Genomic DNA, 9,995 nt, shown 5'->3' on the forward strand with positions numbered 1-9,995 from the left:
AAATTGGTGGGTCATATACAAAAGTAAAAATTACCGTGAATAATACAACCTTTTGTTAATTTTTCTACAATAATACCAACTATAGATTAACCATGAATAATACCAACTAGAGGATATTTTCTTAAAACAATACCAACTTTAGTTTATTAACTAATTTACCAATTTTTTTTGTCTTATAATCACCTATAGTTTGATTTTTAACATGTTAGGGATTTTCTAGGAAAACACCCTTTTAAGTTGGTATTATTCATGGTTAATCAATACTTAGTATTATTGTAAGGAAATTAACAAAAGGTTGTATTATTCACGGTAATTTTTCCTATACAAACTAAAATAAGAAAAATTCACTGAAGCAAACTAAAATGAAAAATGAGCAAATTGAATGAGACAATATACTTTTATAGTTGTAACTTGTAACTAGATGTTAACTGAAATCCGACAATATACTTGTAGAGATGAAAAATGAGCAAATTGAATGAGACAATATACTTGTATAGTTGTAACTTGTAACTAGATGTTAACTAAAATCCAACGAGTTGACCTTGTAACTGAATCCTACTTTGATCTGATTTTAAAATATATTTAAAAATATGTTAAACACAATGTAAACACAATTCAAATACATTATAGAACTCTAAAATGACCTAATGATTCAAATGAACCGTTATAGTTCTATAACTTGTATAGTATGTATTAGATGGGTAATTACCAAATTTTCTTGGGAAAAATTACCAATGAATAATACAACATTTTGTTAATTTTCCTACATTAATACTAACTATTGATTAACCATAAATAATACCAATTTAGAGGGGTATTTTCCTATAATAATACCACTTTATTTTATTAACTAATATATCAAGTTTTTTTTGTCTTATAATCACTTATAGTTTGATTTTTTACATGTTAGGAATTTTCGAAAAAAATATCTTTTTAAGTTGGTATTATTCATAATTAATTAATAATTGATATTATTATTGAGAAATTAACAAAAAATTATATTATTTACAGCAATTTTTTCATTTTCTTGTGCGTAGAAAATGCGTGGTGGAAATGTGTAACTAAATAAATGGGAAAGGGACAAAAATGGTAAAAAAAAAAACTAAGAAGAAAGTTCAAAGAGGCATCATTAATTAACTAATTAATTAATAATAATAATAAAATCCAATGACATTCAACAAAAACAAGGTCCATGGTGTCCACGTACGATAAAAGGTCTCATGTGCTTGCTCAACAATTACTTCTTCTCGACGTTGTTAGGTTAATCTTGATAGTAACTCTAAACCATATTTGGTGACTTTCCATTAGTATTCATCATCTAATTTTTAAATATTATATACTCCCTTTTTTTTATCCATTTTAAATTTATCTACTTTAAAAGAGATAAATTTAAATTAGATTTTTAAAGTATATATACTTAAGCTTAAAATTTCCTAAAAAATACGTGTAAAAGGTAAAGAGGACAAATAAAAGGGAGAAGAGAGTAGGACTTTTTTAGAATTTGAATAGATATATGATTTAATTTTTAAGTTTAATGGTTCTTTAATATAAAGGCCAACATGACAAAATGTTACTACTTACGAGCTCAAATGTTATCTACACCTCATTCCAAGTGAAATAATATATATATCGGGTAGAATGACAATGAGTTAGATTTGGATTAAATTTTTTACAATTTGACTCTGCTATGAATAAAATAAACTTGAAATAACGAAACTTCAATGGATTTGAATTGTGATATTTTGAAAGAATTAAAAAAAATTAATATACGCAAATTCACGACGACAATATTTCACAAATAAACTACAAGTTGCCTATAACTTGACCAATCCATCTTGATAACTCAAATCGACTATTATTTGCCCAATTTCTACTTAAAAACAATATGTTGACTCTCAAAAATAATATTATTCTAATAGACACGTACAAAAAAGTTTTAACAATGTTGGAATTTCAAAGAAAAATTTTCTTTGATTAGGTGTAGATATGTTTATCGGGTCATATGGTTGATTTCGAGTCTACTCTTTCGGGTTGGTTTAAAATTGAATATTATATTCATATTGGTTTTTACATCTTTTTAAATTCATTTTGAAGTCGGATCAAGTCCTGTTCAGTTACTAGGTCGGATAAATATTAAATCGTCAAATTTATTTTAAACGCCTCTAATTAGTAGCGAGAGGGACATGAAAATGACAATGACAACCATCTTTAGTGTCCAATTGGCTCATACGGTCTGTTTAAGTGCGTTTGGGTTTCCTTGCAGGAGGCTGTGTGGTTCTGAATTGCAAGACCCCACAAAGTTCACAAGGCTGCATACCATATTTGGCGCAGGATGGGTGCTCTTACTTGCCAGCTACTTTCTAGCACAAATCTAACTTGGTTTCGGGTACTTTCTAGCATGTTTCCTAGATAGCTTAGCTTGTGTTTGATCATTTTCACCTTATAAAGTGTTTGTAACTCACATCATGACTATAAAATTCACCCTTAATTAATTGTTTGAGGGGCCGTCTATGAACTTTTAAGGATTATGAGCGAAAGTTAAATATGAGCTTTTTGAGTACAAACGTGTATGTCTATTATTTAAATGGTAATAGCAAATTACCATTTTATTTTTATTAATATAAAGTACTGATTTGTTCGATTAATTTAATTAAAGAAAAAATACAATAAAATGATAACAACACTACTTTTTTGATAGAAATAATAGCATTACTTAGTTGTCTAAATTGAATAATTATCAATGAAAAAGGTAATAAATCAAACAATTGCTACTAGCAAGAAATTAAATCCAAAATCAATAATTATCAAACAAGTAGTCATATTAAGGCAATGAATTATATCATACATTATATTAATTTTATTGTATTTCAGCAAAAGACAATTTGATTGTGAGCATGATATTTATCTTTTTTTCATTGGATAGTATTAATGGAATTTGACTTTTTTGCATTTTTTGACTTACCATGTTTACACATTTGTATTTTTGGAAAAGTTTATACATTGATGGATGCAATAAACCATAATTATTCCAATTACACTGTTATATATAAATGTACAATTTAAAAAATTTTACTGAAAAATAGATAAAATATTGAAAATACATTGGTAGAAAATTATACTGCAAATAAATTACATTCATTCCAATTGTACTGCAATTTATTAAATTACTAGAAGTACATAATTGCTCTTTTTCCAGCAATAGTTGTTAAAAACTCAAATGACATAAATTCATTTAATTGATCATTAAATTCAGTCATTTGCAAAGTTATACTACCGTAATTACAATTTTGAAATTTAGGAAAAATGTCAAAAATATTGAACCAGATGATAATTATGGAAACAAATAAATTGATGCAAAAAATCAACCAACTTTAATCAGTATGTTGGCAACCAGAATATCTTAGCTACTAAATATAGTGCAATAAAAATCAATCAACTAAAAATATTCTGATTTTCTGTAATTTAATTATTCCTTTATAAAGACAAAAATGCATCAACCTTTAGTGTTGTTTAATAGGAGTAATATTTTATAGAATAACCATAAGTTTAAATTACATTCAAGAAATTCATAGAGACAGGGAAACATGGAATATTAATGACTATTAATAAAAGTCAAGGACAAACAGTATCCCATATTGGTTTGTTCCTACCTTGCCTGTTTTTAGTCATAGACAATTACGTTGTCATTTCTAGAGTGACTAGAAGAAAAGGACTAAGAATTCTCATATGCGACAATGATGGTGAAATATGTCATCGTACTGAGAATGTAGTATATAGAGAGGTGTTTCAAAACCTACAAACTCTTTATTAACAACCTATTTTGGGTTTCTTTATATTTAATTCTTTTTCAATTACAATATACATATGTAAATACTTTATCACCCACCTTCATTTAATATTTGTATTAGTCTAAAATTTCATTAAAATTTTAACATATTTAAAATCTGTGCACTGCACTGGTTTTTATACTAGTTGTCAATAATTCTAAAAAAATATTAATAAAAATCATACGAAGTTTTACATGTGTTGCTAAATATATTATATCTTTTAATATATAATTCAAAAATCAGATATATTAATTTTTTTTTCGGACCTTAAAATAATAGAGCCTTGGCCCTTGAGCCATTGCTCATGTTGATCATGCGGTTGAGCCAACCCTAAATAATTTTTAAATGAGGGGGGACTTATTGGTTTGAATGTCCAAAGAAATTAGGAATGCCCTTGATGACTTATCTAGCTCGAGCCTCCAAAGAATTCGAGAATACATAGGTTACTTGGTGCAAACAGCCTTATGGATTCGAATAATGCTTGTGAAATTCTCTTTAGTCTGAATTATAAAGTGTTGGATCATAAGATAGAGGATTCTTCGTAACAAGTATGAATATGGGGTCGCTAGGGCTATTAGCCCCAAAGTTTGTGACATATATATATATATATATATATATATATATATATATATATATATATATATATATATATATATATATATATATATATATATATATTTATTTATTTATTTATTTATTTATTAGTTGGTTTAATCCTCAAAGACTCTAAGAATATCTTTGAGGTTCATTTTAGTTTATGCTACATATTCTAGAACCAGAGGACAATTAGGGCTAAAATTTCCGAAAATGTTCAAGAATACACTTAAGCATTTCGTTGTTTTGTGCCCCATTCAAGGATACGGACAATGAACTTATTGGTTTGAGTCTCAAAGAGTCCACAAATATGGACCAAGGACTTTTTATTTGAAAATGATAAAGTTTGGGTAGTCATTCTCAAATTTTTAATTTTAAGTACTTTAAAAACAATAGTAGAATTTGATCCAAATTCAAATTTAAAAATTTTTGATTTGCCAAACAAAATTTGAGCTAGTTCCACATTTTCAAATGAAATCATAATTCCCAAAATAACATTAAGGAAATCTATCCGTTGAGTATGGTTTGGTCCCTAAAGATTCTGTGAACACCTTTGATGTTCTTATAGGTTTGAGCCTCAAAGAGTCCAAGAATATGAAGGTGAGCCCACTAATAGCTAGCCTCAAAGTGTCCAAAAATACAAACGATCGAGAACTCTTTGGTTTGTGACCAAACAATCTAAAAATATAGACCGAGAACTTCTAAATTTGAATTAGATTAATGTAAATCTTATCGTATATTTATTTTATATTAGAATATATAAGTCAAAATTTAAACTCATCATGATTGATACATTAAAAGACGCCTTACTAGAAAATTCAACTAAAGTTACTAAGTCAAAACAATTTTCTTCCAATCCATAATTACGTATTTTAAATTTTCATATATTAATTAATCTAGATAAAAAGTTTTAATAGCGCAGAATAAGATGAAAAAAAGCAAATTTTATACATTGCACAGCTATAGAATGAAATCATAGTTGATTTTTTCCAAAAAAAAATCTAAATAATAATGGAAAAGATGAGTGGGTGATTAGTGAAATCTAAATTGCAAAATCCAAGAGCAAAACATTAACATAGAATGAAAGAATTGAATATAGACCAATATCTAAATGGTAGGACATAATAGAACAGAAAGACGGTGTCCTCGTGTGCATGGCATTAACGTATTGAACCAACATCACACATGCAAGACATCCATATGATTAGTTGTATATCCCATTAAGACAACCAAATCACGACACAATTGCATTCTAATTTAATTCAATATTTAAGTTTTGAATTATAATAGACTAAAATAATTCATTAAATTATTTGCGTAGAATTAATCAGAAACAATTAATCTTTTGTTACTATTTATTTAAAGTTTTTGAATGGCAGCTGATAAAATTGTTTACATCTATCTTTTTAAATTTTATTTAGACAGAATAACCTAGCGGGTCAATCAGATTCAAAATATGCCATTTCTATCAATCATGAGATTGGGTAGTTTTAGGCAATTACAAACTAGATTGATCCAACTAGAATGAACATCTAAGTTAGATGATGAGCCCCACTTGTTGTATCACCACCATCCATACTTCACATGTACATGAGCCTCCTTCCTATTCTTTGCCTACATATATCAAATTTATTATTACCTCCTATTCAGCTGAATTGTCCCATTTTTTTTGGCACTATTCACTTATCACTCTTAATTTGTATTTTACTCTTAATCTATAAGTTAAAACATAGTCATATGGGATCTTGTTTGATTTGTCTCAATACAAGGATTATTAATATCAACTTTTTATAATTTTTAATTAAGCATAATTTGAGATATTAAGAGTTAAAATGTTGCCTCGGCAAGTGTGAAAAGTCAAATGAGACAGTTCAGCTGAATAGGAGGGAGTATTTTTTAAGTACATATATATTAATTGTGTTTTTAAAATCATTATGTTTTCAATAAATTTAATTAATTTTTATTCATTACAAGACATTAATATGACTTCAAAAATAAAAAAAATTAAAATATAGAAAACCACTATAATAACGATAAACAAACGGACCTTAAAGTAACAACATAGCAATTAAGAAAATCTATGCATTTTATTTTAAAACCAAAATTTTGAAAATCATATGTTAATCTAGTAATTGAAAATTTTTCTTTTATCCTTTTAATCAAAATTTGAATCTCAACACTCACATAAATAATTAATTTTTTCCTTTTTCACTTACTTCTAAAAAATTCTCCAAATTTCCCTCCAATAAAAAAACTATGCACCTCCTCTAGAAATTCTCAATTAGTAGAGTAGAGACAGTGGGGTGGTGAACAAAGTTATAGTACACAAACTCTATATTAGACTTATTGGGCGAAGCCCTATTCCCCCCCCCCCCCCCCCCTTATTTTTTTTTGTATTACCAAATTTAACCTTTTTTAGTCAAATATTAATTGAAATCTTATTGATCATATATTTGAATTAACCATAAAACCCCTAGTAGATGTGATTCAACAAATACATTTTAATTAGAATAAAAACAAATTTTCTAATTTTAAGATTAATTCCTTATTTGAAAATCTAGATAGTGATTTTCATTTATAGGCAATTTATTATTAAAAAATCCTAATCAATTACAGTGATTTTTTAAATCATAATAAAAGACAAAAAATATACTAATAAAATAATCAAAATACAAAAAATAAATTACAATTTTAAAAATATCACCCTATCAAATCCCTCAACATGAGTGTGATTTGCCAAGTTGGCAAATAACGGTTAGGAGTTGCTCACTTATTATTGTCTTGATTAGCAACTTTTTAGCTAATTATGTTTGTCTAAATTTGGTTAAATACCTATATATTTGTCATTGTTTATTGTATTTATTAACACCATAATTGTCAAAATCCATTTCATTTTCTTAGTCAAATAAGTAATTATTATGACTACAACAACAATTTGACTCTTGTAAAATGAAGAGTATACAAGTATATCTTGAGCATAAATATTACTCCTATTTGTTGTGCGTTACTTACTTTGCATTAATTGTCATTTAAGTAGTTTTCACTTACTTTGCATTATTTCTATTTTTAAACAATGATTCATTACTTTCTTTTAATATCATTCATACACTTGTAACTCTCATTTAATTTCATCCATATAAATTATTCTCTCTTCATTTACTATATATATATATATATATATATATATATATATATATATATATATATATATATATATATATATATATATATATATATATATATATATATATATATATATATATATATATATATATATATATATCTAAAAATCTTAATTTTTCTGTTTTTGCTCTTAATGCAGCGTAGTATATATTTAACATGATTTTCCATAGAATTAGAATGTAGAGTGTAGTATGATCAAACTAATAATTGCATGCAAACAAGAAGAGATGACTATTAAGAAAAAGAGATAGCAAGGAGGTGATGGTCATGTGTAGGGTGAAGTGCCAACATGAACCAAATCATTGGGGCCACCCCGAAAGTTTATGGGATCTTATGAAATTAATAATTATCATTACACTTTTAAAATAAAGTTAATTAAAAGCATTATGTAAGGTTCTTTTTCAGAAATTAGCCATTTGACAAAAAATTATCTCACTTTTTTGTTTGATTGTATTGTTATGTCACAACTCTTATGTCTTCTTTACACAAAGTTAAGAAAAATTATAGTCTATCACCCTCTTGGTCTCCACTCATTCATTATAATAAATTTTTTAATTTTTTAATAAATATTTTAAATTACGATTTCGACATTATTATTATTGTTGATATAAGTAGGTTTTAAAAGTAAAATATGTCACTTTCATCAAAACAGAGGAATATTTATGCGTACTATTTATATAGTCTGGAGTATAACATATTATGAAAGCTACAATTATTGTCTTAAGCTTTTAGAATTAGAATTTAACTTTAATCCAATTATACTTTTAAGTGGAATTATTAGTGGCAATTTATGAGGAAAACTTTTATTTCTATCCTTACATTCAGCCCAATGGGGTCTTCTATGTTGACTATTATACTTTCTCCTAATCTAATTAAATGTCTCATTTGTTTTTTTGACACTATTTACTAATTACTTTAGTTTGTATTTTATTCTTAAACTGTAAGTTAAAATATGACATGCAATTTTGTTTGATTCATCTCACCATTTTATAATTTTTAATCATATAGAATTAGAGATAAAATATTAAGTATTAATAGAACTACAAATATCATCATAAGTTTTTGGTTGAATTGATTAGTCCATCACATTCACATATGAGTTCAAGAATTGTTTCTAAGTTATTTAAAAAATTACTCGCTTTATCTCTTTAAATTTGCATTATAAGACTCAAAAAATTCTAACATGTTTGAATCTTATAGTGCAAATTCAAAGTAACTAAGGAGTATTTTTTGTAAAACGAAGCTATGTCTATATGAGTTTTGATTTCAACTGTCAAATTAAATGTACTTTCGTTGTTTCATTATAATTGCTACATTTTACTTTTTATGCAATTTGATGCGTAATTTTAATTGTTTATATCTTAAAATATGCTTAAGTAAAAAATTATAAAAAATTAATATCATAAAAATATGAGATTAGACAATTCAAATAATATCTGATTTAATTATTTAATAAGGGACCAATAGGGTGTTTGACAATTGGCTGTTGGCTTGTTTGACCAGCTGGAAATGTCGGTTGTTTTTGTTGGATTTTAAGTTAGCCGAAAAACTAGCTGTTTGTGGAGATGTTTGGTAAATTTGAGTATTAATTGTTAGTTGTTTATTGGAGAAAAAGTGGGCCAACAAGCTAAAAGTCAACCAAAAAAGCTATTGGAGCAGCCTTTTCATTTTGGCTTAAAAATCAATTTTTTAGCTATTTTAAAAGTCATTTACTAAACACTTTTTTTTTATAATTTGATAAACTAATAAGTTAAAAGTCAAAAGCCAGCTAAAAAGAAAAAAAAAAATTAAGAACCGTCAAGTATAGGAAAGCAAGCACTTGTTGGTTAATTCATTGTGGTCCTTTTTTGATAAAAAAATAAGTTTAACTTTGATAAAGGTATTTGTAGGCACATGCATGCCTAGACTAGAGTGTAGAGTCTAGACTATACTATTGTTTTAGCAAATTACTTATGATCAATTTTACATGGAGTTTTCAGCTCTGGTTATCTACTAGAAAATGACTCCACCTTCTACATCAAGTTGCATATTTACTTGCTTGGAGTCCACTTAATAAGGGTTCTTATTTTCAACAATTACTTCTTTTTTTATCCGGTATGTTTTGGGTTCCGTTTATATGATATTAGAATTTAACACGAGAAAAATATAAATTAAAAACTAATTTACTTTTCATTTTAGGTGAAATATTTATATTTTATCCCTAATTATGATGAGCATTTTGATTCCACACTTCTATCTCAAATGAATTTTGTGTGTAATACGATATAAAATATAACAAAATTAAAGACATACTACTATATTAAATAAACAGTCAAGTTTAATCAAAAAATAAAAAAATAAATAAACAGCAAAGTGAAAACAAAATCTTGTCTCTGTTAAACTATCTACCCA

This window comes from Amaranthus tricolor, chromosome 1 (assembly GCF_026212465.1).
Source record: "Amaranthus tricolor cultivar Red isolate AtriRed21 chromosome 1, ASM2621246v1, whole genome shotgun sequence".
NCBI classification, from domain to species: Eukaryota; Viridiplantae; Streptophyta; class Magnoliopsida; order Caryophyllales; family Amaranthaceae; genus Amaranthus; species Amaranthus tricolor.